Source organism: Mixophyes fleayi, chromosome 1, assembly GCF_038048845.1.
Source record: "Mixophyes fleayi isolate aMixFle1 chromosome 1, aMixFle1.hap1, whole genome shotgun sequence".
Lineage (NCBI taxonomy): Eukaryota > Metazoa > Chordata > Amphibia > Anura > Limnodynastidae > Mixophyes > Mixophyes fleayi.
This window is the reverse complement of record NC_134402.1, coordinates 229,487,106-229,509,537: the sequence shown is the minus strand read 5'-3', so window position 1 is coordinate 229,509,537 and position 22,432 is coordinate 229,487,106.

Below are 22,432 nucleotides of genomic sequence, written 5' to 3'. Positions count from 1 at the left end.
CTTTGCCGCGATGATGCGCAACTGTATTACCAGATTGACTGGCAACAAGATATTCGTAGTCCACACACAGGAGATAAGTAACTTCACGGAAAATTCAGTTCAGTTGATATTGAAACAGAGAACGTATCTCAGGCAGAAATTCAATGAATACTGCTAGTGGATTACAGCAGTCACAATTCCAACTACAGACCCAGCTGACGCATTTCGTGCCAAAGATAGGCACTTTCTCAAAGCGTATCCGGGATCTGTGGATCTCCTGTTCTTGTAGCTGCTAGTGGTGTCTACAGGTCAGTTGCTACTTGGCCAAATCCTGGAATGTTGCGGTCAGTGCTGTTAGTGGTCCTCTCTTCAGTATTTGTTCAGCCCACAAGGCTGTCTCCCATGACTGAACTGCTCGGCCACCTTGTAGTCTAATCCAGTTGAATTTGTATGTTCTCCCATGTGTGCCCTTTTATCCCCAGGTGCTCCCAGGTGCTACATCAAACTTTCACTTTTTAATACTTTGTTGCAAATCCTTTGCAGTCAATTACAGCCTGAAGTCTGGAACGCATAGACATCACCAGACGCTGGGTTTCATCCCTGGTGATGCTCTACCAGGCCTCTACTGCAAATGTCTTCAGTTCCTGCTTGTTCTTGGGGCATTTTCCCTTCAGTTTTGTCTTCATCAAGTGAAATGCATGCTCAATCGGATTCAGGTCAGGTGATTGACTTGGCCATGGCATAACATTCAACTTGTTAGCCTTAAAAAACTCTTTGGTTGCTTTTGCAGTATGCTTCGGGTCATTGTCCATCTGCACTGTGAAGCGATGTACAATGAGTTATGAAGCATTTGACTGAATATGAGCAGATAATATTGCCCAAAACACTTCAGAATTCATCTTGCTGCTTTTGTCAGCAGTCACATCATCAATAAATAAAAGGGAACCAGTTCCATTGGCAGCGATAAATGCCCATGCCATGACACTACCACCACCATGCTTTACTGATGAGGTGGTATGTTTTGGATCATGAGCAGTTCCTTTCCTTCTCCATACTCTTCTCTTCCCATCACTCTGGTACAAGTTTATCTTTGTCTCATCTGCCCATAGGATGTTGTTCCAGAACTGTAATGGCTTTTTTAGATGTTGTTTGCCAAATTCTAATTTGGTCTTCCTGTTTTTGTGGCTCACAAATGGTTTACATCTTGTGGTGAACCCTCTATATTCACTCTTGTGAAGTCTTCTCTTGATTGTTGACTTTGACACATATACACCCACCTCCTGGAGAGTGTTCTTGATTTGGCCAACTGTTGTGAAGGGGTTTTTCTTCACCAGGGAAAAAATTCTTCTGTCATCCACCACAGTTGTTTTCCGTGGTCTTCCGGGTCTTTTGGTGTTGCTGAGCTCTCCGGTGCGTTCTCTCTTTTTAAGAATGTTCCAAGCAGTTGATTTGGCTACACCTAATGTTTTTGCTATCTCTCTGATGGGTTTGTTTTGATTTTTCAGCCTAATGATAGCTTGCTTCACTGATAGTGACAGCTTTTTGGATCTCATATTGAGAGTCGACAGCAACAGATTCCAATTGCAAATGTCACACCTAGAATCAACTCCAGACCTTTTACCTGCTTAATTGATGATGAATTAACGAGGGAATAGCCCACACATGTCCATGAAATAGCATTGGAGTCGATTGTCCCATTACTTTTGGTCCCTTAAAAAGTGTGAGGCACATATAGAAACCATTGTAATTCCTACACCGTTCACCTGATTTGGATGTAAATACCCTCAAATTAAACCTGAAAGTCTGCAGTTAAAACACATCTTGTTTGTTTCATTCCAAATCCATTGTGGTGGTGTATAGATCCCAAAATAATAGAATTGTGTCGATATCCCAATATTTATGGACCTGACTGTATGCTGGCTGTACAGTCCTTTCCCTCTTGATGATGTTTCTAATTGAAACGAATCACGTTGAGGCTGTGATTTAGAGTGTGCATTGTACATTGTAGTATTGTTTCTGTATCTAGTAATGCTCTGGGGAGTTTTCTTCAACTTTTTGTACGCAGGATGCGGAATAAGAACTTCTACTCACCAAGAGGGACTTTCCAGATACCATCTGACCAGATTGGGAGTTCAGATAAGCACTATATTTTTTTATTTCTTTGTAAGTGCAAAATCTACATTTTATGTGTAATAAAATGTTCATGTGAATATAGAATATACTACACTATATGGTATCCCCATTTCTCTGTTCCTTGGTCAACAACGGAGAGAACTGGTTATAATATCTCTGCAATTTGGATGAAATACGTTGCTGGAGAGCATTACAAAAAAGACTGTTTGCTTTGTGTACTGGTACAGATATACACGATTGGTGGCAGTGGTGTCATATTGATAGTTATAAAAGATAACACACTATCTCTGGTATCCTATCTCTTTCCTGATATGATTTGGAGCCTGCCGTGATACATGACTGTGAACCAGGGACCTTAACATAAGATGTGCTTCATTCACTTATTTATCTAGTACGCATATTCATTATGACTTATTACACCGGATCGTACCTTCTAACTACTACAATATTGGGCACCGTATTCCTTTCTCTTATTTCTAGATTTTTCTGGACTTACCAATCAGTCTATTGGAAGCAGGCTGCCACTTGTACATAAGGGAGTGTATCAAGGTGTAACACTGTATGGATTATCCACTTAGGTATACCTGTAAACACCTGCTAGTTAATGCAAATATTTAATCAGCCATTCATGTGGTAGAAACTCAATGCATAAAAGCATGCAGACATGGTCAAAAATTACAATTGTTGTTCAGACCAAACACCAGAATAGAGAACAAATGTGATCTTGTGACTTTACTGTGGAATGATTGTTGGTTCCATATGGGCTGTTTCAGTACCTCAGAAACTGCTGATCTCTTTTGATTTTTACATACAACAGTCTCTAGAGTTGATAAAGAACGATGCTCAAAACCAAAACCAAAAACATCCGGTGAGCGGTAGTTCTGTGGGTGGAAACACCTTGTTAATGAGAGATGTCAGAAGAGAATGGTCAGTCTGGTTCCAGCTGACAGCAAGGCGACAGTAACTCAATTAACCATGGGAGGTATGCAGAAGAGCACCTCTGAATGCACAGCACATTCAACTTTGAAGTGGATGTGCTACACCAGCAGAAGATCACACAGCACCCTTGTGACCGCCACAGAATACACAGCAGCCTTGTGACCACCATACAACACATAGCACCCTTCTCACCACCAGACAATACAGAGGACAGCCATGAGACCACTGCCCAATGCAGAGAACAAAATATGATATTTATTAATACCAACAAACTGTGCAGTTAATGAGTCAGAATGTGATTATCAACTGTTGGACATTTTCATCCTAACACCTCCAATGACCAAAAGGGAATGTATAAGATTTGTTATAAATAAGTATTCTTTCTTCAAGTGTTCATACATATGAATAGACTTCAAAACACATATAGTCAAACACAGTTAACTGTCAATGACACCAAGGCATAATCTCCAATGAAAAAGTTGGTAATTTTGTTGTAAGAAAAGGAACTGATCTCTATACTAATACAGGGGCCATTCACACATGCATATTATATTTTTACCTATGCCTTGTTGGGCCCGTTTTTACATATCCCCTGTTGGGCCTGTTATCACAGATTCTCTGTTGTCACATATGCCCTTTTGAGCCTTTTGTCATATGTCCCCTGTTGGGCCTGTTGTCAAATATCCCCTCTTGGGCCTGTTGTCACATGTCCCATGTTGGGCCTGTTGTCATAAATCCACTGTGTTCACATATCCCTTCTTGGGTCTGTTATCACATATATCACATATCCCAGATATTAAAGTAATTTTATCGTTTTCCAATAAGTATTGTCTAAGCAATTTCTTGTGTTTCCAAAGCACAAAGAATTTATTTAGCAGAAGCAAAAGTTTTAGCAGTTCAATACATAATTATAATACAGTATAGCCGATACCAAATACATATATACCGCCGCGCCCTTCGCTGCGCTCTGCTGGCACCAGCTACAGTACTTCACTCCAGAAGACTGTGGTCAGAAATGACTGCAGCTGGTCCCAGCAAAGCTGTATTATATACACTCAGTGTTACAGAGAAAACAATGCAGATGATGTGGTTTGCTTCTATAGGTCCAGGCTTCAGGAGGGTCCAGTGTAAACAGGTCATAGGCCGGTTCAAACAACCCCCTCCAAGGGTGAGAATAAACATTCCAAATGATTCTTCCACCCAGAAACCGGTTTAAGCTATTCATCGGTCAGGTCAGTCTTGCAGCAAATCAAAATGAGTAAGCTTCACCCTGATTTGCTGCCAAATTGCTCCTGCACAACTGAGGAGTGGAGTCTCGGGATGAAGGTAAGAAATATATAAGGGAGCATATTGCTACAGGGAGGAAAATGTGTTGCTACATAGGGGATGTGTTGCTACAGGGGGTAGAAACATAACGTATTACTACCGGGAAGATTCTGTGTTACTACACAGGTGACAATGTGTTGATATGAGGTTGGAATGTGTTGCTATAGGAGATCGAGAGGAATTGTGTTACTACAGAGGTGATGAAGGAATGTGTTACAGGAGAAGTGTGAAGGGGTTATGTGTTACTACAGTGGTGAGAGGGAAAATGTGTGACTACAAAGGAATACTTGCCTATTTTTGGGACCCGCACTTTGAGATGGATTGACTGAGTTATTGTGGTTTCATTGTGAGACAGAGAGTCAGATAGTGTCCTTGTCTAAGGTTGTGTATATGTGAGTAAAATGAATAATTTTTAGTAGTGAGGTTCAATTACTCCTACTCAATATTGTTTTATTTGTTAGGCATGGGAGAGGTTACACCGAAGAAGTAAGTTTTAATAGTTAGCTTGAAAGTAGTTATGAGAGAGGAGGCGGGGCATAAGTCAACAGCAGATCTAAGAGGGTGAGAGTAAGAGTATCTTGTGAGGAGGTCACAGATGTATGAAGGGGAATAGTTTTGAGGGTGAGTATCTTGAATTAAATTCTGGAGGTAATGTGGAGCCAGTGTAAGGATTAGCAGAGTGATGCAGCTGATATGGAGCGGTGAGACAGTAAGGCATTTTGCATGGATTTTAGAATGAGAAAATCAGTTTGAGGGGAAGGCCGGAAAGAAGGAGGTTGCAGTAGTCAAGGTGGACAAGCGGTTTTGGCCATACAAAATACTTTTTATTAAATATAACTTTATTGGTATGGTCAATTTTGCCACTGTATTTTCACTGGTACTAATATGAGTTTTCAATTTGTATATATATTCTCCTGCATTCAAATCTAGACAGATTCTTTCTTGCCTGTTCTTGCAGCTTTGATGTTGTCTAGCTGGCTTCTGGAAAGCTGGGGTCCAATTTTGAAAATATGGGGCATTTGTATTATAATGCAAAATGTTAACAAACCCTGAATGATTAGGCTCATTAGTACAAACACAACACTCCATTATGGCCAGATAAAACTACTCCATTGCACAGACATATGTAGGCAATAAAATATATGAACATTGTTGTCAAAGAGCTATAATCAAATACAAACCTCTACCAGTCTCACCTAATATTTAGCATTATAGTGACTCTAGAGTCCACAGAGAGCAACCCCATAACCTCCACACAATATAGAGATCATGCCCACAAAGCTGCTCTATTTTTCATCTGTCCCCTTAAGACATTTCAGCTGCCCCTTCAGCATTTTCAACTGCCTCTTCATCATTTTCAGCTGCCTCTTCATCAATTTCATATGCTACCTTCAGCATTGTCATCTGCCTCCCCGTCCTAACCTCAGAGAAAAACAATGCCTCATTTAAATGTACCCTCTTTGAAATTGAAGGCCTTTTATTAAAGTTTGTCCCCTGTTCTGCCTGCTAGTGGCCCTTTAAACTATACACCCTCTCCTCTCGCTATTGCTATTGATCGTAATCATTGTAATGTAATCATTAATACATGTGGTCCAAATGGAAGACCTACTCAAGATAAATGATGGCAAGACCTTCAATTTCTTACACGGAGAGGCCTTTCGTGGCTCCTTTAACAATAAAAATTAAATGGACCCTAACAGTGTATTCTGGGATAGTTTTGATTTTCATATGTCAAGAAGTCCACTCCATTAAGCACCTGCTAATATGTCTGGTGAATGGGAGACTATGGATCAAGATATCTTGAATATTGAAGATATGTTGCTTATAGTAGTAGAAATGACTACTAAGGAAGAGCATGGATTGGACAATCAGCTATGTGCTGACCTGTATCCTATATGCGTTTTGACTACCAGGACACACACAAACACTGCAGATCAACTTGCGTCTTCTACTCCATGCTTGGTTGGAAGTTCCCACTGGGAACTGGGAAAAAAGAATGGAAAATGAATAGTATGCAGGGTTTCCAGCGAGATAATTTGTCCCCCCCCAAAACCCTCATGTTGCACTGAATTTCTTCATTTAGTGAAATGGCAACATACAAATAGACTGAATGTGCAGCATGCTGTGTTTGTGAAAAGCAACTTGTAATACTGTCCACTTAGTTCTAGTTCTGGCACGGCCGTCTTCACTTCAACGCTGACAGGGATGACAGGCAGTCAGGCAGCTAATCCGATTGCTGCTAGCTGCCTCTCAGTGCCGACACAGATGCTTCTTATGCTGGTCTCATGAGATGTGGAGGTCCCGATCTCGAGAGACCAGACTAAGACCCCCGGCCACACTGACAGGCATCTGGGAGCAATCAGATTAGCTACCAGGCTGCCTGTAATATTGAAAGTCAGAATCGCCCCCTTTAGACCAAGGGCGGTCCCGGTGATTCCAGCGCAGCCGCCATAATTATGCCCTGATAAGAGAACAAAATTGATGGAGAATTGTGTTACAGTTCTAGCTAAATAAAAGTAGAAATAGATGAGAAACATCTAGAACCAGGGTTGTAGCATGCAATTGATTTGTAACGTACATAAAAATTTCAATAGGTGGGGAAGCGCTATGGAATTTGCTATATAAATAAATGTTGATGTTGATGATAAATACACAAAGGAATACTCCTAATCGCTGAATGGGCAGATACTAAATTGACAACAGCTGCTAGGGGTCTGCTATTCCTTAAATAGAAACACATTAACAAAAAAAAAAAACGCAACAGTTGCAGCTGTGTATATGGTATCAAATAAAAAGATCAATGCACTGCAGTAAACAACAATTTTTTTCAAAATACATATAAATCAATAAAAATAAATATAAATATACGCCATAAAACCATATAGGCAAAATGAGTATAAATCTCCCATAAAAGATGCAATAAATGGAATGGGTCCAATATCTGAATGAAAAAGCTAGGGATAAATCCAACATGCAACATCTACTTAAAAATATGAGCTATTAGAATACTCCTACATAAATGTGTCCACATGTAACCATACCATGGATGGAAAAAATGCTAGCAAGGAAAAATAGAAAAATGTTGAAAACAGTGCCACAATCCTGTTTGTACTGATATGCACAGAAATATAAGTCTCGGAAGGCTGATATCTTACCAAAGCTGTTTTTCACAAGATTGGACTTCTTACAAATAGCTTGGGTAGGGCAATTCTGGAATCTCGTACAACAGCGTGTGCACAGAGTTAGTAAACATCACACATATCAAAACCCCCCCCCCTCCTATAGTACGGAGCTGTCTCTCACAATACCGGACTTCTTACCAATAGCCTTAGTGAGGCAAATCTGGAATCTTACACAGCAGCGTGTGCACAAGATTGGTAAACATCCCACATAGCTAATGCTATGTCCGTCCGGCAAAGCTCATCCTCCCATTGATGTCCCGGCGGGGAGACAATCACAATGTGCTGTCAAATATCACACAACTCTGTGTGTATTAGAGAGATCAGCGTCTCACGATGTTGATGCAGCTCATTAAGAGTTCCTGTAAGGTAAAGACATAGGGGCATATTTAACAAATCACGGTATTGCACTATCGTGCACTTACCGTGTAATTAGGTCAACAAAGTGTCCAACTCACATTTATTAAAGGCACATCGCACTGATGACTGTTAAAAATGAGTCCTTTTAACTGCAGATCATTTTTGCGAGCAGTCACCATACAACAGTATGGTGACTGCTCGGGGCCGCCATTTAACAAGTCCCGAAAAAATATATTTTTCGGGAACTTGTTATGTAAATGTACGCCAGCTGAAGCTGGCGTACATCATAGGAACTGTTGCTGAAGCTTTTCTTCTTCGTTATGTCCAGCTCTGCTCCGGAGAGCAGAGCTGGACAGCGCATGTGTGGAGGGATCACATGATCCCTCCCTGTCACTCAGAGCTCTCTCTCTGCAACGATAGTTGCAGAGACAGAGCGGGGACTTTGTGCGCATGAAGAAGAGGAACGAAGAGGAGATCCCGAGACAGCGCATCCGAAAAGGGTGGTAAGTGTGATTTTTTTCTATCACAGAAACAGCAGTTTATCGGAACTGCTGTTTCTGTGACCCCTTTTTAATAAATTTGAGAAATAGTTCAATCCTTATCCTTGCGATAAGGATTGATAGCTATTTCTCACTTTTGCCGATTAATGATAAATGTGCCCCATAGTCCTCACGCTGCAGATGTAATAAAGACTTCCAGATCACAGTGGGCACATGATTTAAATCGTTCCTTGACAAGCTGGCCACAAGGGTTAAATGAAGATGAACATATTCAATAACGCAGATTACTGACCAAATAGATAGTACTGACGCGTTTCATTGCCTAATTGGCGATTTCTTCAGAGACATAGCCACCTCCCTTTCCTGCATATATAAATATTACTCATTTAATTAGGAAGCATTAACGCCTGGTTAATTAACCATCTTGTGACCGCAGTGCAACGATCCATTTAGATTTTTCCTATGTATATATATCTGCACATTGGACTAACAAATAACCTATAATACATGATATAATTAGCTAGGTCTTAAAAAAAACAAAAAAAACCATAATAAATAAAATAAAAACAATATTTAATGATTGGCTAAAAAGTGGAGAATATTATATAACATAAATAAAAGGCATAATTATTAAAACTACTAAACCATAAAAAAGAAAAAGAAAAAATGTACAAATATTATATTAGAATCCATATGGATTCTTATATAATATATAATTATGCCTTTTATTTATGTTATATTTCTTCTCCACATGTTTTTTTTGTTTGATGTTGATGATGCTTGGCAGCTCTTGATGAACGAGTTGGGAAAGGATTTACGCTCTTTGCTGCACTGCATTCATCTTTGTACTTGCCACTCACGGCGCAGACAATTCTAAATCCCATTTTAAATTTTTGGCTAGAGACTTTTGCCATTTAGATTTTAGATTTGGTGGACAAAATAGGGTTTAGCTTTGTTATGGAACTGTTAGGACTAATTCAGCCATTTGGTATGGGAGGTCATACTTCTTCTAGTGGAGTCAGTGCTATTTGGGCCATCCACTTGTTTGGTGCAGTATTTAGTTGTGTTAGCCCTCACGCATTTTGCTTTCTCCGCCACCAGTTTGTTCTATTTAAAACTTTGACAGTTTTTCCCAAATTTACACCTGCATCTGAGTAACTATTTTAAGGTTTATAGTATTAAACTATACCATGTGGGAAGGTTATTGTGCACTGAATGTGGGCATCAACAATTTTCTGTTTATGGAGCATCTGGAATCCGCTTCTTAAAGAGAGGGAGGGCTATGTTAGTACTCTGCCCTTATTCTTCATCAGGCCAGCTGTACCTCTGTGTCACCAGATATGGTACTGTTATGGCTTTGGACATTTTCTCCTCACCTGCAGGAGTTAATCTTATTCCTCTGTTGGATTACCTGCACCTGCTTTCCTGACTATTTATTCCTGACTCTCACCATGCACCTTACTGGTCATTGTTTGGTGTTTGCCTTATCCTGTGCCATAGACATGCAGCTTGCCACTGTTTGTTCCTGTTAAACTTTGGCTTTACTTTCTACCATCACTCCATACTCACAGGTTATCTGGATTCCTTTAGCATCTGGTTCGCAGCACTTGCATATGCCTTGCAATCTATTTCTTTGTATGCTCCCTTCCCATTTTTGTTAAACCTGGACTGTGTTCTGATTAGAGATGGGCGGGTCCGGTTCCCCGAGAACCGAACCCACCCGAACTTTGCCTATCTGAGTACCGAGCTGAGTAGCTCGGTACTCTCCCGCCCGCTCCGAATCCAAATCGAGGCCGAACTTCATTGTGACGTCGTCGGATCTCGGGGCTCGGTTCTCGCGATACTTCAACATTATAAATACACGCCTCCACAGCAATCCATCGCCATTTGACAGAGGGAGAGAGCAGGGTGTAGTTACAGGCTGATTAAAGCAGGGACAGAGAATCCAATATTCTTCTTGCAATTGCTCTAACAAAAATCGAGAGAAGAGAGGAGGATAGAGGTTTATTATTATTTTTTTTAATATTTGGCACTCCACAGTGCATTTGGGGTGTCCCCCATAATTGTGCATAAATATTTCTGGCTGTCAAAAGTCATATCTGTCAGCAGTATCTACCAACTAATTTTTAGCACTCTTCAGTGCTTTTGGGGTGTCCCCCCTAATTGTGCATAAATATTTCTGGCTGTCAAAAGTCATATCTGTCAGCAGTATCTACCAACTAATTTTTAGCACTCCCCAGTGCTTTTGGGGTGTCCCCCCTAATTGTGCATAAATATTTCTGGCTGTCAAAAGTCATATCTGTCAGCAGTATCTACCAAATAATTTTTAGCACTCCCCAGTGCTTTTGGGGTGTCCCCCATAATTGGGCATAAATATTTCTGGCTGTCAAAAGTCATATCTGTCAGCAGTATCTACCAAATCATTTTTAGCACTCCCCAGTGCTTTTGGGGTGTCCCCCATAATTGTGCATAAATATTTCTGGCTGTCAAAAGTCATATTTGTCAGCAGTATCTTACCAAATAATTTTTACCACTACAAGTGCTTTGCGCTCAGAATGGATTCAAAGCAGTCCACATATGATCAGAATGAGCAACCAGGTTCTGTCACCAGTCCTGATGTTAGTGTTCCCAGTACGTCATCTGGGCAAGGCGATGTCAAACTACAGAGTGTTTTGAAATCAGTCCAAAAAACAAAATGAAATAAAAAATTTACTGTGTTGAAGCGAAAAAGAAGTGTTACTGAGCAAAAGTTAAGTGCCGATAAAAAAAAAATTGCCAACATGCCATTCTACACACGCAGTGGCAAAGAGAGAATGAGGCCTTCACCTTTGACTATTAGTGGCAGATCCCAAAAAGTTACCGAGCCTACAATTGGTGCACAACTACTGTTACGCGTCAAAGCCGAGCTGCAAGATAACAGTAAGGCATTAGAGGATAATGTTTGCTCTGATTCACAAATGACACCAATCCCTGTGGAGAGTCCATCCAACAGTGGTATGTCTAATCGTGAGCATTCTGTTAGTGTACCCATAAAGAAGGGCCCTCTCAGCAGTTCTGCTGATGTGTACCTGAACAGCCCGAGTGTAGCCGGTGATACACAAATTGAGGATGCCACTTTGGAAATAGAAGAGGATGAGGGGGAGATTTATGGAGGTGACGAGGGCGCTAATGAGGATGTTGATGATTATGATACAGACAGATACCAAATTGCCTTTCTCAATTTCTATTTATATTCTAGATTATATAACGGCTGAATCGTTTTCTGATGCAGACAGTTACCAAACTGCCTTTGTCCATTTCTTTGTATATTCGAATTTCTAGTTCTACAGTCTATGCAGGCTGCTTTTTTTATATTCAACTACAAGTGGAGGGCGGGGGGGGGGCATAGATAGCCACCAAAGTACCGTGGTCCATTTAATTTTACTTTCTAGCTCCACAGTCTGTGCAGGCTGCTTTTTTTATATTCAACTACAGGTGGAGGGCGGGAGGGGCATAGATAGCCACCAAAGTACCGTGATCCATTTAATTTTGCTTTCTAGCTCCACAGTCTGTGCAGGCTGCTTTTTTAATATTCAACTACAAGTGTAGGGTGTCATATACACCCAAAGACGATGGCTACATTGCCAATAAACAAAGATGGAGGAGGTAGACAACCAGGTTTGACTTTATAATTTGCAGACAAGTGTTCGCATTAAGGACGGCCTACCAGGGATTAAACTGTTTTTTTCATAATTTATTACCTTTAGAATTACCTCACTTATCTAAGAAACTGGTGGAGCACTAAATTAGGTTATTTTAGACCAAAAAAATTGTATTTTTTTCAAAAATAGCAAAAAAACCCCAAACAAAACCAAAACCAAAACCAAAACACGCAAGGGCGGTTTTGCAAAACCAAAACCAAAACCAAAACACGACGGTAATCCAGATCCAAAACCGAATCTAAAACCAAAACACGGGGGTCAGTAACCATCTCTAGTTCTGATTATTACCTGCTATTTCTGGATTGTGTTTTTTATTGCATTGCTCCATTAGAGAAGTGTGTCCCTCAGACTAAACGCAGTTAAAATCATGCGGGTGAGTGACTTACCAAAGAACCTATTATCTGTGGATTCCTGTAAGTTTCAGCCAATGAGTGCAGGAAGGGGTTGGGACTTATACACAGTTATAAGTCAGTGTGCAGAGGCTTCTGCCCTTCCTGCTTCCGGATTCTCAGCAAGAGAGTCAGGCTTGTATTGATCTCCCTTGCTGTAACTTTCTCGGTTGTCTGCTTTATGGATTTCTTATTGTTTGATTTTTATTTTGTTTTTTATTTTTTTTGGTCTTATGCTTAACTTATTTTTCCCCTTTACAGGTTTTTTACATCTGTCCTGTTTTCTTTCTCATCCCTTTTCCCTTACATTCTTATCCCCCTTCCCTCTCCTTCTTCCCCCGCCCCCCCCTCCCCCTCCTCTGTCATCTCCCTCTGTTCTTGCTAGGTGTATTTTATCTTTCTTTCCATCTCCTGCTCCCTCTTGTCCTGCTATGTTTTCCCCGTTTTAAATTCAGGCTCCCCCTAGGTCCCCCGCAGCAAGTCTAGGCCCAGTAGAGTCCTCAGCGCCCCAGCCCCTTATGCAGAATCCTTACCTGCATCACGGGCGCTTCCTGGTTCCCCGAGGTCCAGCGTCCCCTCCGGTCCACGTTCCGGTTCTAGCGGCGTGTCTGCTAGGTCATCCTGCAGTTCTCCCCCTCAGTTAGACCTAGTAGGGGTAGGGGTGTTCCATGTGTCCGGTGGGCACATAGCGTGGGTGGGCGGCGGGTAGCGGGCCCTCTAGCGGCAGCCTCCAGTATGGCAGGCTTAGGTATTGTAGGTCAGGCAGGTTTCCGGCAGACAGGGAGCCCTCTGGTGGAGTCCTCCGGTATTGCGGGCTTGGGAACATCAGGACAGGCAGATTTGATCAGGTAGTGAGCCCTCTAGTGATGCCCTAAAGTAATGCAGGATCCAGTGCAGCAGATCAGACAGCATAGCAAGTTAGGTCCACGGTGAGTTTTTCAGTCCCATATCAGGCAGGGATAGCCGCGTCAGTAGTGGGGCCTTTAATCAGAAGTTGGGGGGGGGGCGGATCTTCGGAAGTCGTGTAGGTCTCCTCCATTTCTGTAGGTAATGATAACCGGGGATCCCCTTATAGGGGCCTGGGACCTATATATGGGAAACGTATATCAGGCACTCCTGCCTCAGAAGGACGCTGGTTATGTAGGAGATAGGGGTCTGCCAGGGGATCATGTTAACCCCTCTCCCCTTTTTTATGGTCAGCAGCTTAACCCCCCCCGCTACACTCAGGGACAGGAACTCACGAGGCAGGCAGACGGGGTGGGTTTAGCCGGGTCTAGGGGGGCAACAGAAACTTTACCAAGATAGATATCTCCATTATTATTTTCCCAAGACCTAAGCAATAATACATTCCGTCCAGCTCAGTAAGAGACAAGAAGCTCTCCCACAGCGCCTGCAGGACGCACCGAGTTCCTGGATAGGTTCCCCATGGTAGCGGATCATACTAACCCGGGTACACTATGGAACATGCCTTATCCTCCCCTGGGTCGCTATACGACATATGGGGCCAACATATCGGTCCTCCCCCCGTACCCCACCCCCTCGGTGCGGCATACACATTCCATCCCGTCCCGGGTATAGGGGAAATTAACACGAGGGAGGAGGTGACAGGGGTAGGGGAGGGGATCCCCCCCCCCTGGGATTTTTTAGAAGGAAGTCGGAGACAGGCCTGGGGCACTACTGATAGCGCTTAGTCGGGCTGGCCGCTAGTTTACAGGCTTTGTCTTCATTATTTAACATGCTTCCTTTGTCAGTACCTCAGGCTTCCATGGAAGGGCCTGGGACACAACCGAGGGGTCCGATCGGAACCAGGCAAGAGACAGCACCAGGGGCAGAGAGGATGGTGGAGCCCCTGAGGCCAGTGCAAGGTTCGAACACGGTGGCTTCCTCTTCGGCAGCAGACGGACCGGGGCCTTCTCAGTCGGTCGAAGCACAAGCAGCAACGGAGCCATCCGCATCAGGGGGAGCAGCGCTAGATCCTCAGGGGCTGCGGAAGGTGGTGAGTTACCTGATGGGGTGTTTCAGGGGTTCTTAGTCCTAGGTCCCCAGCTGTCACTAGTAGTGGCGACTCTTCCTCATCATCTGAAAGACGCCCACGTAAATTCATAAAGATATTTAACACACGTTTTAGCCGTATGAATCAAGAGCAGGAACTAGAGCCGCAGGTGGGAAATCAACCGCAGCTAAGAGTCCCATGCTACGTGTCGAGAACACTGCCCTTCTGGCAGGCCTTAGGCCCAGCATGAGAGAGGAGATCAGGAGGGGTGTTATTGTGAATATGTTTGAATTGTCAAGGGCGGCAAAAAAAAAAAAAAAAAAAGGAGCTAGTCTTGGCATGCGCTAAAGGAGGGATAGGAGAGGAGACATATAAATCTTTCCCAACTGGATATCAGGATATTGCCCGTTCGCGGCGTGTTATATGGAGACGAGGCCAGAGGCGAGCGAGGAGGTTTGGAAATACTTACATCTTATAAACGAAATGAGCACAACTGCTCCTATTGCTGCAGTGCTCTTTCAGCCAGAGAGTGTCTGAGGTGTGCCCCCGGCCTCTTCAGAAACCGCGGCAACGATAACAGCGCTCCTTAAAGCCCAGTCTCCCATATGTAATGAAATTTTGGAAAAATGGCTTTGACTGTATCCAAAGCGGGCCAGGCTTCTTTTCTACGCAAAGGTTTTTTCTTAACGGGTTTAGGCACCCCATTATCACACCGGTTAGCGCCAGGGCCTCCAGGAACTTAAAATCAACATACGTATTTCCCGATATCCTTGACAAGAAAATTTGCGGTGAGATAAGCTTGGGCCGCATGGTTAGCCCATTCGATTCCCCTCCCCACCCCGCCCGATAGATTTAGTTATAACCCCAGGAGGTATAGTCCCTAAAAAAATGACAGGTAAATTTCGGCTAATACAGCACATGTCGCTTCCCGCTGGCAATTCGGTCAATGAGGCCATTGGCCAGGACATAAGTTCTGTCGTATACCAGTCATTCGAAGAGGCTTTAATGCTCGTTCAGAGGTTTGGACCGGGAGCTCTTATGGCCAAATTAGATATTGAGTCAGCTTTCAGGTTACTTCCCCTTCACCCAGAGTCATTTCGTTACATGGGATTTAAGTTCAAAGGCCAATATTACAGTGATAGATTCTTTCCCATGGGGTTTTCCCTATCATGTGCTTACTTTGAATCCTTTAGTTCCTTTCTCCATTGGGCAATACAAGCGGGACAGGCCACGAGGGCATCACACATTATCTAGATGATTTTCTATTTGTAGGTCCGGCTAGCTCCTCACAGTGCTCAGATACGCTGTATTCAGCTCAGGCCCTTTTCTTGGGGGTACCGGTAGCCAAGGATAAGACAGAAGGCCCAACTTCTTGCTTGTCGTTCCTGGGGATAGAAATAGACTTGGTGGCAGGCTGTAGTCGTTTGTCAACGGAGAAAATAGCGAAATTGGAGAGTTTGATATCCAACACTCTGGCCTCTCCTTCTCGTACACTTAGGCAGGTTCAAGCTTTACTAGGCTCCTTTAATTTTGCATGTAGAGTCATATCCATGGGCAGGATCTTCTGCAGGAAATTAAAGTTGGCCACAGCGGGTAGGAACAGACCCCACGCATTAATTAAGCTGAGTGACAAGATAAGGGCGGATTTAGCCATATGGGTGACATTCCTTCAGAAATTTAACGGTTCCAGGATCTGGCCCTCGCCTCCCATTACCACGTTAGAGTTAGATCTATTCACTGACGCCTCCGGCGCTAAAGGATTTAGTGCTTTCTTCCAAGGTCGGTGGTGCGCTTTATCTTGCCCGCAATCTTGGATAGAGGGTGGGCTCACAAGGAACCTATTGGTAGTGGAGTTTTTTCCCATAATTGTAGCGCTAGAGTTGTGGGCCCCTCAGCAGTCTGGGAGTAATGTGTCCTTTTGGTGTGACAATTTGGGCGTGGTGCAGGCAATTAACCGTCAGAGCGCTTCCTCTAAGCCGGCAGTAAATTTGCTGTGCGTTCTGGTGCTTCGTTGCCTGGACTGCGACATATATTTTCGCGCCAAACATGTTTCGGGTATAGACAACTGCATAGCTGACTCCCTTTCCCGTTGAATGGGAGTGCTTTAGATCCCTGGCCCCTCATGCTGACCCTGCGTTTACAGCCTGTCCATGTTTGGCAGATGGTCGGTCCGGCTTAAGATTCTTGGCAGAGGCTCCCCTAGCTCCATCCACGTGGAAGGCTTATCGGTCAGCCTGGAAATGATGGGAGAGTTTTCTGTAGTCCGGTCCCTCTCGTGCCCCGGGGGACCCTAACGGTATTGTGGACTTCATGTGGGGGTGTTACCAGGAGGGGGTTAGTAAAACATCTATAGCAGCTATTCTAGCGGGTATATCATTCATGGCTAGGTTGCAAAGTTTACAAGATCCCACTAAATCGTTCCTCATCAACAAAGCTTTAAAAGGATGGTCTAGGCTTCACCCCGCCCCCAAAGATAGGAGAAAGCCCATAGATCCCGTATTATTGTCCCGTATGATCTTGATTTTGCCTGAAGTGATATCAGACCATTTTGAAGCTTCACTGTTTGCGGTAGCGTTCTCTATGGCTTTTCATGGCGCTATGTGAGTCAGTGAGATAGTTGCGCAATCCAAAAACAGGATGGAAGCTGTTTTACTAGTTAAACACGTGGTGTTGTCGGACGACTCATTCAAATAAAATTAGGCGCTCTAAAACGGATCGGGTAGGTGTAGGACATTGGTTTACCCTTAGTAAACTTCAGGATCAAGTTATATGTCCGGTTAAACTGTGTCAATATTTCGCCAGCCTTAGGCCACATGGAGCAGAGATTTGGCTAGTTCATGAGGATTGCTCCCCCTTACTAAATACCAATTTAATGCAGTTATGTGCAGCGCTTTAAATGCCCTTGGTTTATCAACATCAGATTTCGGAACACATTCGTTTCGGATTGGAGCGGCCACGGCGGCTGCAGCAAGTGGGGCTTCTGTAGATTTTATACAAAGGCTAGAAGGATGGAAGTCTGGCTGTTATAAATCGTATATTCGTCCTGATGTCTAACATGTGTTTTTTCCCTCTAAGCAGCTCTTCTCTACCTCTTTTCTCCTCTAAGCTAGTGAACCCAGGGCGCTAGGCTGCTCGCCGCTATTTGCGGGGGCGTTGAAGGGCTTTTTCCTCATAGGTTTTCACCTTCACCTGGGTTGCTGCTTTTCCTTTCTTTCTGTTAGGTTTAAGGTTGGAATTAATGTTTTGTCCCAGCATTCACCTCACTCCCTACCTCCTAGTTATAAATAGGTGAATTGTCATTGGTTAGCGGATAATGTTTACATTAGATGGATAAGTAAATGTGGTTTAAAATGGGACAATTTTCTCCCTCTCCTGTCAGAGGAAATTTTATTATATGGTGTGCCTGACGTTTTAGTAGTCCACGCTGGTGGCAACGATGTGGGGCAAATTAAGACCCTGGAGTTAATCATCAAAATTCGGGAGGACACGTATGCTATTTCAAACAGATGGCCTAATATTAAATTATGCTGGTCTTGTATTGTTCCTAGTAGGCATTGGAGATCTGATATGTCCGCCATTAACATCGGGGCGGCGGTACGGAAAATAAATCAGGTGGCCAGTAAAATTTTTCGTTCTGTGGGTGGTTCGGTTATAAAGCATCCTTTGCTGGAAGTGGAGTCCCCCTTTTTATATAGATTTGACGGTGTTCATTTATCAGATGAGGGTGTTCGTTTGTTTATTGACCAGCTTTTTTGGCGTTTAAGGGGAGTTCTTAGGGCTGTAGTTGGCGGGCCGCATGTATAATTTCATGCGGCGTGGTAGGAGAACAGTGCAGTCTGTAACTGTGCATATGGTGCTTGGGTGATCTTGTCATAGGTCACTACCCCCCTGCGGTTATGGTGTCATACCATGGTTGGTCCGTTTTGTTAGTAGGACCTTTGGGCCAGTTTTGTATGGTTTATACTGGCGGAGTTTATAGGGGGTGTAGTCTTGCCGTTGGACTTGATCTAAGCACCGGCCAATAGATAAGGTATGATCCTGGGTTGGTGGTAATATGGTCTGACCTTTCCACCTTATTGGTTTTGCGTTCCTGACTGCCCTGCTCTCGTCCGCCTTACAGTCCTATTAGTTTAAAAAGAAATAAATACCGTCATTCATTCCAACTTTAATTTTGTGTCCGTGTCTTTATTTGGTCTGGAATAAAGGTTTTATCACAGGTGTGTTATTTGGGAAAACTTCCCTGCTATGCATTTTAGAGAAGTGTGTCCCTCAGACTAAACGCAGTTAAAATCATGCGGGTGAGTGACTTACCAAAGAACCTATTATCTGTGGATTCCTGTAAGTTTCAGCCAATGAGTGCAGGAAGGGGTTGGGACTTATACACAGTTATAAGTCAGTGTGCAGAGGCTTCTGCCCTTCCTGCTTCCGGATTCCTCCCGCCCTCCCTACAAATGGTTACATATCTTTGAACGGAGTTGTTGAGAGTAGGAGAACAGTGCAGTCTGTAACTGTGCATATGGTGCTTGGGTGATCTTGTCATAGGTCACTACCCCCCTGCGGTTATGGTGTCATACCATGGTTGGTCCGTTTTGTTAGTAGGACCTTTGGGCCAGTTTTGTATGGTTTATACTGGCGGAGTTTATAGGGGGTGTAGTCTTGCCGTTGGACTTGATCTTAGCACCGGCCAATAGATAAGGTATGATCCTGGGTTGGTGGTTATATGGTCTGACCTTTCCACCTTATTGGTTTTGCGTTCCTGACTGCCCTGCTCTCGTCCGCCTTACAGTCCTATTAGTTTAAAAATAAATAAATACCGTCATTCATTCCAACTTTAATTTTGTGTCCGTGTCTTTATTTGGTCTGGAATAAAGGTTTTATCACAGGTGTGTTATTTGGGAAAACTTCCCTGCTATGCATTTTATGTACTTCAACAGTGTGTCTGGGCTTCAATAAACTATTATATCCTTCACCGATTCTGGACTACTTTGCTATCATTGCAAATACTCAGTTAACCATAATAGGAACATGTTTTCTCAGAAAAAGGTTTATTATAAACATGAAAAGAAGAAAGCTGTTCCGTCTTTGGAGACCTCTAGTGGTTGATTTGTATTACAAGGCCGGAGATCAACCAACAAAAATTATTTGGTATGACCTGGGTAAAGTGTTATAGTTATAAAATGAAATAAATAAATGCTACATTCATCAATGTACTTAATTGGATTAAGACGGTACTAATGCCAAATATTAAAATTCTACTTTGGAACCTTTTGTTACTGGAATGGCACATTGTGGTGGTAGTTTTTGGGGTCTTGGTTGCTTTCCTCTTTACAGGTCTTTTGAAAGAGTCTGAATTCCCTGGGAGTGTGAATTGACCAGGAGCTACACTGGATCACCTATGTTTCAAAGTCAGATGTCCAAGAACTTATTGAATAGAGAAAAGAGATTTTTTGCAGATGACACTGATCATTAAAATCACTGTCAAATCATGAAAAACCTCTCTTTCACCACTTAACCATACCGATAAACTGCATATTGCTGCTTCACTTCTTCCATGCACAAAATCTCTTATAATGTATATTCTTAACTCTAATACCTTTTGTGAAATAAAGACATGGACAACTTCTGAGTTTGGCTAAATAGATCACAGTTTATTGAATCGATTATATAAAATGGTGGCGGCGAGAGCAAATTGCGAGTCAGCTAACAACAGCGTCCGCCCACAGGCACTTCCACTCAGGGTCGGTGCTAGCATGTCGGGCTACCCCCTGCAAAAAATAAATTTGCGCCCTGCTCTTTTATAAATTATTTGTTCATTCAATAATGCTTTTTCTTTCAATGCAAATCATATAATACACTTTAATAAAGAGAGTAATAAAAACAAATACATTAAACAGCAAACATTGCTTTTTGAATAATATAAGTGAAGAATATGTATTTTCTGTAATAAGATTTAAAATTTTTGACAAATTAGTTTGGTTGTGCCCCTCCCCCCTTCTTCATCACACACTGACCCCTTATCACACGGTGACCCCTTATCCCATGCTGCACTCCTCTCCTCCACCATATGCTGCCCTCCTCTCCTCCATCACACGCTGCTCCCCTCTCATCTACCACAGGCTGCCCCCTTTCCTCCATCACACGCTGCCCCCCTCTCCTCATCTACATTGCTGCCCCCTCTTCTCCATCACACGCTGCCCTCTTCTCCTCTATCACATGATGGTTCCCACTCCTTTTTCAATCTTGCTGTCCCCTCCGTTATTTACTTATTTACCTTTCTATGACCTTCATTCCTTCTCTTCTCTTTTTCTGTCTTCTCCTCTTCAGTCTTTCCTTCTTTTCTTGGCTCGGAGTACGGCTCCTCTCTGCTCGCTCCGCGCTAACAGTGTCAGGACATGATGATGTCACACCCGACACTGTCAGTAAGAAGGGAGCTATGGGGCAGGAGGGCGACGACATTTTTTTCTATTTTTTTTTATTTCGGTGGACACGCAGGGATGGCAAGCGGGGGAAGCGCCCCTCAGTCTTTGCACCCCCCCCACCTCGCTTGCCCCGCTTACCGCATTCCGCTGGCCATGCTTTCACTGGTACTAGGACTTTGTCCCTTGTGATTGACTTGTGACGTCTTTGTGACTACTCCCATTCTGGGCGCAAAAGGAGGTGCCCACACAAAGTAGGTAAAGGGGTCCCCCACACAAAGGGACCAAGAGCCAGGGTGATTAGAAGGGGGCAGTGACATGCAGCCAATAAGCGATAGCACTGTATGAATTAGTTGCTGACTGCAAAAGCTCTGCCGACAAACTGAGCCTCCTCTGGAACTGGGGAAAAAAATGGTGATCATAGTAAATACAATTGTAGGACAGGAGGGTATTTATGCAGCAAAAGAGACCCAGCAGCCTCTGGGGGAGAAATATATTGGCCCGTCAAGCTCTATGTGCCTCACTCAATATAGTCCCCCAAAGTGATGTGGAATTTAAATATCCATAATATCTCAGATAACACCACTATGGCTTGAGAGTGCTAATTAAAAGTAGTTATACAGCCTTACAGATGTAAGAAAAAAGTTTTTTGAGACCTCCAGAAATGCATATTAAAGTTTCCTGAATGCCATGATACGTAACAGTTAAAATTCTGTAGTACATCTAAATAGCAAATGTCTGTGACAGAGATGAACCCAAGAAAAAAGGAACACTGTGTAATATTTACACTCACCTATGATAGACAAGAAATATGTGTTGAAAATAAACTTCTTTTATTATGTGTTTTTGTGCCTTTTACTCTGGAGCCATAAATGAAAAACATAATAAAATGGGACGGACACTGTGTGAGGCATATTAAATTGCCTGCGTTACTATTAAAAGTAACGCGGCCTGCGCACTATTAACGATATTACAGTCATAGTGTACATTATTACCGTTAATATGGTAATTTCAATGCTTGCCTTTTGGTTGTGCCTCCCTGAGTCGCGAGCACAAATCAGTGTTAAAATTACCGGATTAGCGGTCTGAGGTTTAACGGTGCGGTGTTATTTTAGTTTTTCTTATTTCCCTCTTTTATTTCAAGCCAGAAACATTTGAGAGCTATAGAACTTACCCACTTTTAAAACTGTTTACCAAACACAGTGTACTATACAATTAAGAGCTATGTACATTACAATCTATAGGCAGAATGAATAATTCCTGCACTTAAGCTATAAACACTGAAATCTAAACTGTTGCAGCTATAAACATTACGAATTGCAAACAGCATGCAAAATAGCTATAAATCCCATAAAGAACCGTAGACACTGCTCACTATAAATGTTAAAGCAGCGTTAAATACATTGTTCATATTTTGCATTCCCTCTGACTGTATTAACCTGCATCACTAGTTCTTCAGAGACACAGTTCATATCTGTGTTGCAAGACTGTTGTACTACTGCATGATTCCTGCATTA